The 15667-nt window shown below is 44.6% G+C and overlaps 8 non-coding genes across 8 annotated transcripts; all 8 read right to left on the minus strand.

The window, feature by feature from the left end:
• Window positions 1-2263: 2263 nt before the first annotated feature.
• Window positions 2264-2335, minus strand: trnaq-cug (transfer RNA glutamine (anticodon CUG)). Its single transcript has one exon. It is a non-coding gene; the product is annotated as a tRNA-Gln (tRNA).
• An 841-nt stretch (window positions 2336-3176) lies between these two features.
• Window positions 3177-3249, minus strand: trnaf-gaa (transfer RNA phenylalanine (anticodon GAA)). Its single transcript has one exon. It is a non-coding gene; the product is annotated as a tRNA-Phe (tRNA).
• Window positions 3250-9909: 6660 nt separating this feature from the next.
• trnaq-uug (transfer RNA glutamine (anticodon UUG)) lies at window positions 9910-9981 on the minus strand. Its single transcript has one exon. It is a non-coding gene; the product is annotated as a tRNA-Gln (tRNA).
• Window positions 9982-10072: 91 nt separating this feature from the next.
• Window positions 10073-10145, minus strand: trnaf-gaa (transfer RNA phenylalanine (anticodon GAA)). The gene has a single exon. It is a non-coding gene; the product is annotated as a tRNA-Phe (tRNA).
• Window positions 10146-10454: 309 nt separating this feature from the next.
• Window positions 10455-10526, minus strand: trnaq-uug (transfer RNA glutamine (anticodon UUG)). The gene has a single exon. It is a non-coding gene; the product is annotated as a tRNA-Gln (tRNA).
• Window positions 10527-10596: 70 nt separating this feature from the next.
• On the minus strand, window positions 10597-10669 carry trnaf-gaa (transfer RNA phenylalanine (anticodon GAA)). The gene has a single exon. It is a non-coding gene; the product is annotated as a tRNA-Phe (tRNA).
• Window positions 10670-10762: 93 nt separating this feature from the next.
• On the minus strand, window positions 10763-10836 carry trnai-aau (transfer RNA isoleucine (anticodon AAU)). Its single transcript has one exon. It is a non-coding gene; the product is annotated as a tRNA-Ile (tRNA).
• An 88-nt stretch (window positions 10837-10924) lies between these two features.
• Window positions 10925-10996, minus strand: trnap-agg (transfer RNA proline (anticodon AGG)). Its single transcript has one exon. It is a non-coding gene; the product is annotated as a tRNA-Pro (tRNA).
• Window positions 10997-15667: the final 4671 nt, after the last annotated feature.

The raw sequence follows: 15667 nt of genomic DNA on the forward strand, positions 1-15667 counted from the left end.
AGAAAGGTGATCAGCTCATCCTTGAGTTGCGCTGGGGTCAGGCAGATCAGACAACAGCACGAGAAAGTAGCCACTATGTCTGATTTCGAAGAAATTGATGGCAAAATTTTGGAAGAAACCGTACAGCAACTAAAAACATCAACCTGCGCCCTTGACGCACTTCCCACATCTTTTTTCAAAAATGTGTTACACAGCTTAGAAGCAGATCTCCTGGAAGTGGTAAATGCCTCACTTCTCTCTGGGAGTTTTCCGACCTCCCTGAAAACTGCTGTCGTCAAGCCCCTCCTGAAAAAGAGCAATCTGGATAAGACCATATTAAACAACTATAGACCGATATCAAATCTTCCTTTCATAGGCAAGATCATTGAAAAAGTTGTCTTCAATCAGCTGAACAAATTCTTAAGCTCGAATGGATACTTTGACCATTTTCAATCTGGTTTCCGACCGCACCACAGTACAGAGGCCGCGCTCATAAAGATAATAAATGATATTCGCTTAAATACTGATACAGGCAAATTATCAGTGCTGGTACTACTCGACCTCAGTGCTGCATTTGACACTGTCGATCACAAAATACTTCTTGACAGGCTGGAAAACTGGGTCGGGCTTTCTGGGATAGTCCTAAAATGGTTCAGGTCATACTTAGGAGGCAGAGGTTATTATGTGAGTATAGGAGACCATAAGTCTGAGTGGACATCCATGACATGCGGAGTCCCTCAAGGCTCAATTCTTGCGCCACTCCTATTCAACCTGTACATGCTCCCAATGAGCCAAATAATGAGAAAGAACCAAATCGCTTACCATAGCTATGCAGACGACACACAGCTCTACTTATCCCTATCGCCTAACGATTACAGCCCCATTGACTCCCTTTGCCAATGCATTGATGAAGTAAACAATTGGATGTGCCAAAACTTTCTTCAGTTAAACAAAGACAAAACTGAAGTCATTGCGTTTGGAAACAAAGATGAAGTTCTCAAGGTGAACGCATACCTTCAGTCTAGGGGTCAAACAACTAAAAATCAAGTCAGGAATCTGGGTGTGTCTCTAGAGTCAGACCTTAGTTTCAGTAGTCATGTCAAAGCAATAACTAAATCAGCATATTATCACCTGAAAAATATTGCAAGAATTAGATGCTTTGTTTCCAGTCAAGACTTAGAAAAACTTGTGCATGCTTTCATCACCAGTAGGGTGGATTATTGTAATGGACTTCTCACTGGCCTTCCCAAAAAGACCACAAGACAGTTGCAGCTCATACAGAACGCTGCTGCTAGGATTCTGAGCAGAACCAGAAAATATGAACACATCACACCAGTCCTCAGGTCTTTACACTGGCTGCCAGTTACATTTAGGATTGATTTTAAAGTATTATTACTGGTATATAAATCATTCAATGGCCTAGGATATGCTCAGTGAATATAAACCCAACAGATCACTCAGATCATTTGGATCACATCGGCTAGAAATACCAAGGGTTCACTCTAAGCATGGCGAGTCTGTTTTTAGCTACTATGCCAGCCGCAGCTGGAACCAGCTTCCAGAAGAGATCAGATGTGCTCCTACAGTAGTCACATTCAAATCCAGACTCAAAACACATCTGTTTAACTGTGCATTTACTGAATGAGCACTGTGCCACTGTTCGTCCGACTGTTTGCACTGTATTTTATTTTATGTTTTAATCATTCTGATTTCATTTGATTATTTCTGTATTTTATCTTTTTTTCCAAACTGTTTTAATTATTCTGATTTCTTTTGATTATTTTAATTTCTTCTATGTAAAGCACTTTGAATTACCATTGTGTATGAAATGTGCTATATAAATAAACTTGCCTTGCCTTGCCTTGCCTAATAATAGCGGTCGCCGATTGGTCAAAAGTAAGCCACAGGAGCAGAGCCAGGAGAGAAACGCGATTGGTCAAAAGTAAGCCACAGGAGAGAAAGGCGATTGGTCAAAAGTAAGCCACAGGAGAGAAACACGATTGGTCAAAAGTAAGCCACAGGAGAGAACGCGATTGGTCAAAAGTAAGCCACAGCAGAGAAACACGATTGGCTCACGTGGGCTTACTTTGGGCTTACTTTGGCTCAATCGGTAGGAAGCAGTAGGCGCAAGGGAGAGGTAGTGGGATCGATGCCTGCATTCTCCAGTGCTGTCCATCCTTTTTACGCCCCCCTTCAAGGGGCACTACCTAGATGAGCTCTTGCGGCTCAGTGCTGCCGAAAAAGTTTTTTCGAACGAGGTACTGCACACATTCCTGGCAAAAGCAGGTCCCACCGAGATTTGAACTCGGATCGCTGGATTCAGAGCCCAGAGTGCTAACCATTACACCATGAAACCTTGGCGTGTGTCAACTTTTCCCATGAGCAGCAGGATTTAAGTCATTGAGTCCAGAAGCACGATAGCAAGGATTTAAGTCATTGAGTCCAGAAGCACGATAGCAAGGAGCAAATGAAGCCTTTGCTTTTTAAGCCCATGTTTCCCCAATTCCGACTCGGTTTGAGAGTGCCAATTTCACCGCCACGTCAGCAGTTGCACATCACCTCTGTTTTTTCTCTCCCTTCCGCAAAGAACCTGAAAAGGTTCCACCGAGATTTAAACTCGGATCGCTGGATTCAAAGCGCAATTTTTTGATTAATTCTACAATTAAAAGGTAGCCAGTGCAAAGTTGCCAGCAGAGAGGAAATGCGTCCTGTTTTTTTGTGGTCATTGGAAATCACGCTGCAGCACCTGCACACGTGCTAGGGATCGCGCCTCGTCTTTGTCTTTGAGAGCGATGGACACCTTCTCTCCATCATCGAGGGGAATTAGCTCAAATGGTAGAGCGCTTGCTTAGCATGCGAGAGGTAGCAGGATCGATGCCTGCATTCTCCAGGGCTGTCCATCCTTTTTGCGCCCCCCCTTCAAGGGGCACTACCTAGATGAGCTCTTGCGGCTCAGTGCTGCCGAAAAAGTTTTTTTGAACGAGGTACTGCACACATTCCTGGAAAAGCAGGTCCCACCGAGATTTGAACTCGGATCGCTGGATTCAAAGCCCAGAGTGCTAACCATTACATCATGGAACGAACATACCCTGCTAGCTGGCTGTCTGAGAGGCAGATAGCGATGAGGCTAGGTGGAATCAGGTAGATAAGAGCTGGCGTTTGGTCAATAGACCGCCTCGACTCAGACGTAGTTCCTCTGCCGAAACCCGGGATTGAACCAGGGACCTTTAGATCTTCAGTCTAACGCTCTCCCAACTGAGCTATTTCGGCCAGGTACTTGTGCAGTCTAGCCAGCAGCCATGTCTGGGAGACCGCCAGTCATTTTCGAGAAGAGCAGAGCGAAGGTCCCAGAGAGAAAATGAGTTGCCCGTACGGGGATCGAACCCTTGACCGTGGCACTATTAGCACCACGCTCTAACCAACTGAGCTAACCGGCCTCTCTCTGGCTCATTTTATCCCCAATTTCTCAGAAATATCCTGGTTGCCCTAATCAGACTGAAGAGATTAAAAGCAAAGCCTGATAATGGGCTCGTCCGGGATTTGAACCCGGGACCTCTCGGGATTCAAGAGATTTAAGTCATTGAGTCCAAAAGCACGATAGCAAGGAGCAAATGAAGCCTTTGCTTTTTAAGCCCATATTTCCCCAATTCCGACTCTGTTTGAGAGTGCCAATTTCACTGCCACGTCAGCAGTTGCGCATCACCTCTGTTTTTTCCCACCCTTCCGCAAAGAACCTGAAAAGGTTCTACCGAGATTGGAACTTGGATCGCTGGATTCAAAGCCCAAAGTGCTAACCATTACACCATGGAACCAACACTTCCTGATAGCTGGCTGTCTGAGAGGCAGATAGCGATGAGGCTAGGTGGAATCAGGTAGACTAAAAGAGGCGGACGTGGTTCCTCTGCCGAAACCCGGGATATAAATATCCTGGTTGCCCTAATCAGGCTGAAGAGATTAAAAGCAAAGCCTAATAATGGGCTCGTCCGGGATTTGAACCCGGGACCTCTCGCACCCTAAGCGAGAATCATACCCCTATACCAATGAGCCGAAACATACATCCTCCCTGCTGCTGCCGGGCCGCAAACATTTCAGCTTGCATGGCTTAACCTGTTAACCTTCAAGGCCACTTTTGAAAAATCCCCAGAAATGGCATACCCAAACTTAAACAGATACAGTTCATGAACCCTTTGCACTAAAAGCACAAGTATGATCTCATTTGAAAGCTGACACCTAGTAGTTTATTGTAAATGTAGAAATAATTATTGTCATAATGAAAAAAAAATGTTTAAATAGCTTCAAATTTTTGTAAAGTTATTAGAAATTTACTTTTATGAAACATCTTCATAAAAATAAAATTGAAGTTGGCCCTGGAGCAATCTAGAAATGCACTGCAGCTAAAGCCATATGTGTGACCATTTTATATTTAAAATCTGAAAATGATAAGTCTAAAACTCTGTATTTAGTTAAATGTTTTTCAAGATCATGTCAAATTACTTTATTTTGATTAGACTCTAAAATGCAAACTGATGTTTAGTCATCTTCTGAGTCATCTAATCAGTCTATTGTCTCTATTATTTTGTGGTGCAAACGAGCCCCATTCAGAGTCAGTCTCTCCCTGCACACATTTACACCTCTCCAGACTGGTTATGGCTCTAAATATGCATTTCTTTTGTCTGCATTATAGCTACTAACGACTGGCTATTCACAGGCTATTCATAGGGTTTCAAACCCTAATTTCTTTTATCAAAGTTCTCACTAAATATTTGAAACTGGTATCAAATGCACTGAAACATTTCAGTAAGCATTCCTATTTAGAAAAAAATCATAAAACAATAACTGCTGGTGGCAGGTGCACCTGGGCTAGCTAGCATGTTAGCTTAGCACACCATCAATACACGACCATTTATGAGATTGAAACCATGTTTGTGCTCCAAACTTACTTTATAACGCAAGTCGAGTGTTTTAAATAATCTTCTGTGATCTAATTTGGCTTCAGATAAAAAAAAATCCGACAGAAAATTTATTATTTATAGTGTTCTGCACGATGATGAAATCTATATCGATTAGCATTGCATTATAAATATAATCTATTATTATGAAATACCTGGCATGGCTTGAAGAACACAGGTAACTCAAATATCATTGCAATCATGTTTATTGTCTTCAAAACATCTTTATCTGCATGTTACAGCGATCTCTGTCAGCTACTTTCTGTATCAGTGACGTCCTGGAATGTCACATGACTATGGGTCTTCTTCGTGGTCCATATATGGACTGTTATTGTGCATATAGCGCCTTCAGGCTATTGGTATGAATTGAAAACACAGCACATCTCAGTAAGAAGCGATCATAATGATTACATCGACGCATTTGGGTATAAATTCAACAAATATTATTCCTGTCTATAGAAATATGATGTGAATATATGAGAATATATCAATATTTCTCCAAGTCTGCACATTTTTGAGCTAAAGCCCTGAGGGACGATGTTTTGTGAATCGCTGTCATGACGACAGCACGGAGTGTTTTTTATGAATGGACCAGCTGACGCTCATAATTCATATTAAAGGTATCGACTCATTTTTCCATTTCATAACTCCTGACACAAATTAAGACATAACTGTCACTATAAGTTTCTCAGAATACAATAGTGGTCAAATACTGAATCTTGAGTATTATATCTTTTTAATGATGTATAGTTTGTCAAGGTATAACATTAAATCTGATAGTAAATTTGAACTAAATAAAAAAAAAACGCTTCAGTGCGCCGACGCTCTGGAAACGGTTAACAGGTTAATGCGCAATTTTTTGATTAAATCTACAATTAAAAGGTAGCCAGTGCAAAGTTTCCAGCACAGAGGAAATGCGGCCTCTTTTTTTGTGGTCATTGGAAATCACGCTGCAGCACCTGCACACGAATAATGAGAAGCTTACTTACAGGAGCCTGGTCTGCAACACTGGACCCAGTTGATGTTGCAGGAGCAGAGGCAGCATTTGGCTGGACAGAAGGCTGTGGAGGAGACTGCAGAGGAGGCTGAACAGGGCGCAGAGGAGGAGACTGCAGAGGAGGCTGGGCAGGGCGCAGAGGAGGAGACTGCAGAGGAGGCTGGGCAGGGCGCAGAGGAGGAGACTGCAGAGGAGGCTGGGCAGGGCGCAGAGGAGGAGACTGCAGAGGAGGCTGGGCAGGGCGCTGCAGTCCTGTGGGTGGCTATAGTGAGGATGGTCCTGGTGCAGAGGGACAGGGGTTGAAGGCCTTGCTGGAAAGATGGGAGTTGCTCTTTCCAGTGGACAGGAAGCTCTGCAGGCGACTGGGACACCTGGCCAGGGGTCCACAATGCTGGAGGAGCAGGATAAGGGGCAGGAGCAGGGGCAGTAGCACGAGCCGGGGCAGGAGCAGGGCCTCTCGAGCCTGCAGTGGCTGGAGCGTAAAAAAACACAACAAAATTATCTTATTGTTTTAGACTTTCACTGTATGACTTTCTCAGCTCTGCTGGACAGCTACTGCGATTACAAGGTTTACTGCAAAGCATGTATGATTAGTAGAGAGATGACATGATGATGAAAAGATGGAAAGAAGCAGTGAAAATCATCCTGTTTTTCATCCAAGCACCATTAGAAGAAATACAAGAAGAAAAAAAGATGGGATCAGCCAAGTGTGAAGCGAAGCAGACCAAACACTACAACAGCCACTTATTCCAAGGGGAGTGGGGGAAGTGTGAGATGACAAGAATGAGCTTTAGTCAGTGATTACGATAAAAAATGAAATAAAACCTTTTACATACACCTTTAAATTATCTTTTTTCCTTTGAGGATGTTCACTCAAAGAGTGAATGTAGATTGACACCTGAGAAGTGCCATTCCTCTGTGTTGCGAAATAAAATAATATGTCATTTAAAAAATACTGTTTTGTTTTATTTGTAATTGTTTGTAAAATATTGTTTAAGATTTACATACCTTGAGGAAGTTGTTCCTCAGCTTGCGAGGCTACAGTTGCCATCTCCAGGTCATCTTCCTCCTCAAAAAAATCCGTAGCAGCAGAGTCTGTAAAATAACATAAAACACTAAGCACATGTCACCAACACACTTGTATGTGCGGACTCAGACGCAGGATGTACACGTGGTCCTGCAGCTGTTGAACACGTATTTTCGTTAGACATATATACTGCATAATATATACTGTAATGATTTTAAAGCTTGCAAATCACTTACAGGGTTTGGCTGGAGCCAAAATCTTTTGTGCCAGCTGTGAAGCAAATAAATGCATCCCCCGCGCCAACAGGGCCTTCACATTGGTCGCCAGCAGTGGCTTGTTCTTAGTGGCAGTAGGTGGAGGAGGAACAGACACAGTGGCAGTGGGCACAGCAGCAGTGAGGACAGATGCAGTGGGCACAGTGGTGGTGGGCACGTGGGCTGGAGCCTGCCTCTTCAGCACGTATGCTTTGAAAAGGGCCATATTGGTGTTAGGCCTGGCCTTTGCCTTCTTCAGGTAGGTGATGAGAGCCTGGGCCTCCTTGCTTGGGTCCTCATACACCTCATTCATTGACCTACCCTTAAAATCCCCAAACTCCACCATCAGACATCCAGAGTCTCCTGTCCTCTGGGCCTCCTGCAGCATGGCCTGTTTTATATGATACACCTCCACAGCCTCGCCTACCTCCCTGATCTGCGAGGTGTATCTGAGGAACAGGTGTTTGTTGTCCGACAGCGGGTTGTCCCTCTCCTCCTCCCCCAAAATGCTGCTGACCAGATAGCAGGCATACCCCAGTGAGTTCTCCAGCAGCCACAGGAACCTCTGACCCTGGTGTTTCCCAAACTGGATCTTGCAGTGAGCCAGAACCAGGAACTGGTCTCCAGGATTCCCTCCATTCTGCCTCACAAAGGCAGTGGCCTCAGCCAGGACCTCCTCCTTACACCTGGCCCTCCCTGCCAACACGATCTTCCTCCTATTGGCCTCCTCAGTTGGCCCCATAAGGAGTCGACCCTCAGACGTTCTTCGTAAAACCGGATATGCATACATCTGAAAGGACACAGGCATAAACAGAACGTTACATAGCTGTCATATTCCAACTGAAAGTATTTTACTACAGCATTTATTTTTTATGTAATTAATTATTATAATATTATAATAATTAATGATTATTATTATTATGAGCATAAGCATTATTGTTTTTATACAACTGTGAATCACTTTGAATTGCCTTGTGTACAAATTGTAAATAGTGTGATGAACTTATTAATAAGAAAATAAATAACACTTCTTGGTACAATCTTGCTGGTATCATGCCATACTTAAATCGTTTTGTTTTGTTTAGCTTTTGTGGCAGAGATTACTAAGAAACACCAAATATAACATAAAGGCGTTTATGACAATTCATAATAATATGATCATCAAACAGATCTAAAACTTAAAATGGTATATCAAATCGTTTTGGTATATCTTTTATAACATAGTTGAGAATCATTTGTTGAACAAAAAAACACTTGTTTTTGCCTATTCATGTCTTTTTAAATATGTATAACATAGTATTTAAAAAGATAACATAAATATGTATACTGGTGTATAACATAGTATAGTATAACATATATGAATTAAACTTTTTTTTTTAAAGGTTTTAGTAAAAATCTTCTTGTGCTCAAAATAATGTAATGAATGACACAAAAAAATACTAAATTAACAACAACAAAAAAATGGTTTAAGGAGGATATAGCTTAATTAGCGGTCGGCTAATTATCTTGACAGTAGTGGCATGTTTTTTACTGTATATCATGGTAAAGTTGCAGGTTCACATGTACAGAAGAAAACGTGTGCTATTACACGCTAGCTAGCTTTATTGGCATGTTTAATTGTCCAAAAACAAACACTGTTTATGAATGAATAATGATCGATTATACAGTCGTGAAGAATAGACTTACCTGTTGCAAAGATTGCAAAGATGACGATAATAATAGCGGTCGCCGATTGGTCAAAAGTAAGCCACAGGAGCAGAGCCAGGAGAGAAACGCGATTGGTCAAAAGTAAGCCACAGGAGAGAAAGGCGATTGGTCAAAAGTAAGCCACAGGAGAGAAACACGATTGGTCAAAAGTAAGCCACAGGAGAGAACGCGATTGGTCAAAAGTAAGCCACAGCAGAGAAACACGATTGGCTTACATGGGCTTACTTTGGGCTTACTTTGGCTCAATCGGTAGGAAGCAGTAGGCGCAAGCGAGAGGTAGTGGGATCGATGCCTGCATTCTCCAGTGCTGTCCATCCTTTTTACGCCCCCCTTCAAGGGGCACTACCTAGATATGCTCTTGCGGCTCAGTGCTGCCGAAAATGTTTTTTCGAACGAGGTACTGCACACATTCCTGGCAAATGCAGGTCCCACCGAGATTTGAACTCGGATCTACAATTAAAAGGTAGCCAGTGATCGCGCCTCGTCTTTGTCTTTGAGAGCGATGGACACCTCCTCTCCATCATCGAGGGGAATTAGCTCAAATGGTAGAGCGCTCGCTTAGCATGCGAGAGGTAGCGGGATCGATGCCTGCATTCTCCAGTGCTGTCCATCCTTTTTACGCCCCCCTTCAAGAGGCACTACCTAGATGAGCTCTTGCGGCTCAGTGCTGCCGAAAAAGTTTTTTCGAACGAGGTACTGCACACATTCCTGGCAAAAGCAGGTCCCACCGAGATTTGAACTCGGATCGCTGGATTCAGAGCCAAGAGTGCAAACCATTACACCATGGAACCTTGGCGTGTGTCAACTTTTCCCATGAGCAGGAGAGATTTAAGTCATTGAGTCCAAAAGCACGATAGCAAGGAGCAAATGAAGCCTTTGCTTTTTCAGCCCATGTTTCCCCAATTCCAACTCTGTTTGAGAGTACCAATTTCACCGCCACGTCAGCAGTTGCGCATCACCTCTGTTTTTTCCCTCCCTTCCGCGAAGAACCTAAAAAGGTTCTACCGAGATTTGAACTCGGATCGCTGGATTCAAAGCCCAGAGTGCTAACCATTACACCATGGAACCAACACACCCTCCCAGCTGTCTGTCTGAGAGGCAGATAGCGATGAGGCTAGGTGGAATCAGGTAGCCTAAAGGAGGCAGGGCGTGGTTCCTCTGCCGAAACCCGAGATTGAACCAGGGACCTTTAGATCTTCAGTCTAACACTCTCCCAACTGAGCTATTTCGGCCAAGTACTTGTGCTGTTTAGCCTGGCAAATGAAGGTCCCACCGAGATTTGAATTCGGATCACTGGATTCAGAGCCCAGAGTGCTAACCCTTACACCATGGAACCTCGGCGTGTGTCAACTTTTCCCATGTGGTGCAGAGATGTAAGTCATTCAGTCCAGAAGCGCGATAGCAAGGAGCAAAAGAAGCCTTTGCTTTTTAAGCCCATGTTTCCCCAATTCCGACTCGGTTTGAGAGTGCCAATTTCACCGCCACGTCAGCAGTTGCGCATCACCTCTGTTTTTCCCCTCCCTTCCGCAAAGATCCTAAAAAGGTTCCACCGAGATTTTAACTCGGATCGCTGGATTCAAAGCCCAGAGTGCTAACCATTACACCATGGAACCAAAACACCCTGCTAACTGGCTGTCTGAGAGGTGGAATCAGGTAGACTAAAAGAGGCGGAGGTTGTTCCTCTGCCGAAACCCGGGATTGAACCAGGGACCTTTAAATCTTCAGTCTAACGCTCTCCCAACTGAGCTATTTCGGCCAGGTACTTGTGCGGTTTAGCCAGCATAGATGTATGGGAGACCGCCCGTCATTTTAGAGAAGAGCAGAGCGAAGGTCACAGAGAGAAAATGAGTGGCCCGTACGGGGATCGAACCCGCGACCTTGGCGTTATTAGCATCACGCTCTAACCAACTGAGCTAACCGGCCTCTCTCTGGCACATTTTATCCCCAATTGCTCAGAGATATCCTGGTTGCCCTAATCAGGCTGAAGAGATTAACTGCAAAGCCTAATAATGGGCTCGTCCGGGATTTGAACCCGGGACCTCTCGCACCCTAAGCGAGAATCATACCCCTAGACCAACGAGCCGAAATATACATCCTCCGTGCTGCTGTCGGGCCGCAAACATTTCAGATTCCATGGCTTAAAGCGCAATTTTTTGATTAAATCAACAATTAAAAGGTAGCCAGTGCAAAGTTTCCAGCACAGAGGAAATGGGGCCTCTTTTTTTGTGGTCATTGGAAATCATGCTGCAGGACCTGCACACGAATAATGAGAAGCTTACTTACAGGAGCCTGGTCTGCAACACTGGACCCAGTTGATGTTGCAGGAGCAGAGGCAGCACTTGGCTGGACAGAAGGCTGTGGAGGAGACTGCAGAGGAGGCTGAGCAGGGCGCAGAGGAGGAGACTGCAGAGGAGGCTGGGCAGGGCGCAGAGGAGGAGACTGCAGAGGAGGCTGGGCAGGGTGCAGAGGAGGAGACTGCAGAGGAGGCTGGGCAGGGCGCTGCAGTCCTGTGGGTGGCTGTAGTGAGGATGGTCTTGGTGCAGAGGGACAGGGGTTGAAAGCCTTGCTGGAAAGATGGGAGTTGCTCTTTCCAGTGGACAGGAAGCTCTGCAGGCGATGCTGGAGGAGCAGGGGCAGTAGCACGAGCCGGGGCAGGAGCAGGGCCTCTCGAGTCTGCAGTGGCTGGAGCGTAAAAAAACACAACAAAATTATCTTATTGTTTTAGACTTTCACTGCATGACTTTCTCAGCTCTGCTGGACAGCTACTGCGATTACAAGGTTTACTGCAAAGCATGTATGATTAGTAGAGAGATGACATGATGATGAAAAGATGGAAGGAAGCAGTGAAAATCATCCTGTTTTTCATCCAAGCACCATTAGAAGAAATACAAGAAGAAAAAAAGATGGGATCAGCCAAGTGTGAAGCGAAGCAGACCAAACACTACAACAGCCACTTATTCCAAGGGGAGTGGGGGAAGTGTGAGATGACAAGAATGAGCTTTAGTCAGTGATTACGATAAAAAATGAAATAAAACCTTTTACATACACCTTTAAATTATCTTTTTTCCTTTGAGGATGTTCACTCAAAGAGTGAATGTAGATTGACACCTGAGAGGTGCCATTCCTCTGTGTTGTGAAATAAAATAATATGTCATTTAAAAAATACTGTTTTGTTTTATTTGTAATTGTTTGTAAAATATTGTTTAAGATTTACATACCTTGAGGAAGTTGTTCCTCAGCTTGCGAGGCTACAGTTGCCATCTCCAGGTCATCTTCCTCCTCAAAAAAATCCGTAGCAGCAGAGTCTGTAAAATAACATAAAACACTAAGCACATGTCACCAACACACTTGTATGCGTTAAGTGATACTCACCACATGTAAAGAGCTGTCTCCGGGCTGCGGACTCAGACGCAGGATGTACACGTGGTCCTGCAGCTGTTGAACACGTATTTTCGTTAGACATATATACTGCATAATATATACTGTAATGATTTTAAAGCTTGCAAATCACTTACAGTGTTTGGCTGGAGCCAAAATCTTTTGTGCCAGCTGTGAAGCAAATAAATGCTTACCCCGCGCCAACAGGGCCTTCACATTGGTCGCCAGCAGTGGCCTGTTCTTAGTGGCAGTAGGTGGAGGAGGAACAGACACAGTGGCAGTGGGCACAGCAGCAGTGAGGACAGATGCAGTGGGCACAGTGGTGGTGGGCACGTGGGCTGGAGCCTGCCTGTTCAGCACGTATGCTTTGAAAAGGGCCATATTGGTGTTAGGCCTGCCCTTTGCCTTCTTCAGGTAGGTGATGAGAGCCTGGGCCTCCTTGCTTGGGTCCTCATACACCTCCTTCATTGACCTACCCTTAAAACCCCCAAACTCCACCATCAGACATCCAGAGTCTCCTGTCCTCTGGGCCTCCTGCAGCATGGCCTGTTTTATATGACACACCTCCACAGCCCCGCCTACCTCCCTGATCTGCGAGGTGTATCTGAGGAACAGGTGTTTGTTGTCCGACAGCGGGTTGTCCCTCTCCTCCTCCCCCAAAATGCTGCTGACCAGATAGCAGGCATACCCCAGTGAGTTCTCAAGCAGCCACAGGAAAATCTGACCCTGGTGTTTCCCAAACTGGATCTTGCAGTGAGCCAGAACCAGGAACTGGTCTCCAGGATTCCCTCCATTCTGCCTCACAAAGGCAGTGGCCTCAGCCAGGACCTCCTCCTTACACCTGGCCCTCCCTGCCAACACGATCTTCCTCCTATTGGCCTCCTCAGTTGGCCCCATAAGGAGTCGACCCTCAGAGGTTCTTCGTAAAACCGGGTATGCATACATAATCTGAAAGGACACAGGCATAAACAGAACGTTACATAGCTGTCATATTCCAACTGAAAGTATTTTACTACAGCATTTCTTTTTTATGTAATTAATTATTATAATATTATAATAATTAATGATTATTATTATTATGAGCATAAGCATTATTGTTTTTATACAACTGTGAATCACTTTGAATTGCCTTGTGTACAAATTGTAAATAGTGTGATGAACTTATTAATAAGAAAATAAATAACACTTCTTGGTACAATCTTGCTGGTATCATGCCATGCTTAAATCGTTTTGTTTTGTTTAGCTTTTGTGGCAGAGATTACTAAGAAACACCAAATATAACATAAAGGCGTTTATGACAATTCATAATACTATGATCATCAAACAGATCTAAAACTTAAAATGGTATATCAAATCGTTTTGGTATATCTTTTATAACATAGTTGAGAATCATTTGTTGAAACAAAAAAACACTTGTTTTTGCCTATTCATGTCTTTTTAAATATGTATAACATAGTATTTAAAAAGATAACATAAATATGTATACTGGTGTATAACATAGTATAGTATAACATATATGAATTAAACTTTTTTTTTTAAAGGTTTTAGTAAAAATCTTCTTGTGCTCAAAATAATGTAATGAATGACACAAAAAAATACTAAATTAACAACAACAAAAAAATGGTTTAAGGAGGATATAGCTTAATTAGCGGTCGGCTAATTATCTTGACAGTAGTGGCATGTTTTTTACTGTATATCATGGTAAAGTTGCAGGTTCACATGTACAGAAGAAAATGTGTGCTATTACACGCTAGCTAGCTTTATTGGCATGTTTAATTGTCTAAAAACAAACACTGTTTATGAATAAATAATGATCGATTATACAGTCGTGAAGAATAGACTTACCTGTTGCAAAGATGACGATAATTACTACTGATGACGACTACTTCCTGCTCAGCTACTGTTCGGACGCTCTCGCTTACTGCTCCGCGCTTTGCTCTATCGCTTTTATATTTCTATATTTTATCTCCTTTTATCACCTTATGTTAACTTCAGCAAATCAGCACGGTGCTCAAACGCTTGGATTACTACAAAAAAAAGCAGAATTATTTTATTCGACCAGCCTCCCACTGAAAGCTTACATTCCGGGGAAGAGAAAACACAACTGCCTACATTGCAGAGGAGGCTGGGCAGGGCGCAGAAGAGGAGACTGCAGAGGAGGCTGGGCAGGGCGCAGAGGAGGAGACTGCAGAGGAGGCTGGGCAGGGCGCAGAGGAGGAGACTGCAGAGGAGGCTGGGCAGGGCGCTGCAGTCCTGTGGGTGGCTGTAGTGAGGATGGTCCTGGTGCAGAGGGACAGGGGTTGAAGGCCTTGCTGGAAAGATGGGAGTTGCTCTTTCCAGTGGACAGGAAGCTCTGCAGGCGACTGGTACACCTGGCCAGGGGTCCACAATGCTGGAGGAGCAGGATAAGGGGCAGGAGCAGGGGCAGTAGCACGAGCCGGGGCAGGAGCAGGGCCTCTCGAGCCTGCAGTGGCTGGAGAAAAAAGAAAAAACTTACCCACTTACAGGGTTTGGCTGGAGACAAAATCTTTTGTGCCAGCTGTGAAGCAAATAAATGCTTCCCCTGCGCCAACAGGGCCTTCACATTGGTCGCCAGCAGTGGCCTGTTCTTAGTGGCAGTAGGTGGAGGAGGAACAGACACAGTGGCAGTGGGCACAGCAGCAGTGAGGACAGATGCAGTGGGCACAGTGGTGGTGGGCACGTGGGCTAGAGCCTGCCTCTTCAGCACGTATGCTTTGAAAAGGGCCATATTGGTGTTAGGCCTGGCCTTTGCCTTCTTCAGGTAGGTGATGAGAGCCTGGGCCTCCTTGCTTGGGTCCTCATACACCTCCTTCATTGACCTACCCTTAAAATCCCCAAACTCCACCATCAGACATCCAGAGTCTCCTGTCCTCTGGGCCTCCTGCAGCATGACCTGTTTTTTCTGATACACCTCTACAGCCTCGCCTACCTCCCTGATCTCCGAGGTGTATCTGAGGAACAGGTGTTTGTTGTCCGACAGCAGGTTGTCCCTCTCCTCCTCCCCCAAAACGCTGCTGACCAGATAGCAGGCATACCCCAGTGAGTTCTCCAGCAGCCACAGGAACCTCTGACCCTGGTGTTTCCCAAACTGGATCTTGCAGTGAGCCAGAACCAGGAACTGGTCTCCAGGATTCCCTCCATTCTGCCTCAAAAAGGCAGTGGCCTCAGCCAGGACCTCCTCCTTACACCTGGCCCTCCCTGCCAACCCGATCTTCCTCCTATTGGCCTCCTCAGTTGGCCCCATAAGGAGTCGACCCTCAGAGGTTCTTCGTAAAACCGGGTATGCATACATAATCTGAAAGGACACAGGCATAAACAGAACGTTACATAGCTGTCATATTCCAACTGAAAGTAT

This window comes from Siphateles boraxobius, unplaced genomic scaffold (assembly GCF_051911475.1).
Source record: "Siphateles boraxobius isolate OS27281-9 unplaced genomic scaffold, OSU_SipBor_1 269, whole genome shotgun sequence".
Classification (NCBI taxonomy): domain Eukaryota; kingdom Metazoa; phylum Chordata; class Actinopteri; order Cypriniformes; family Leuciscidae; genus Siphateles; species Siphateles boraxobius.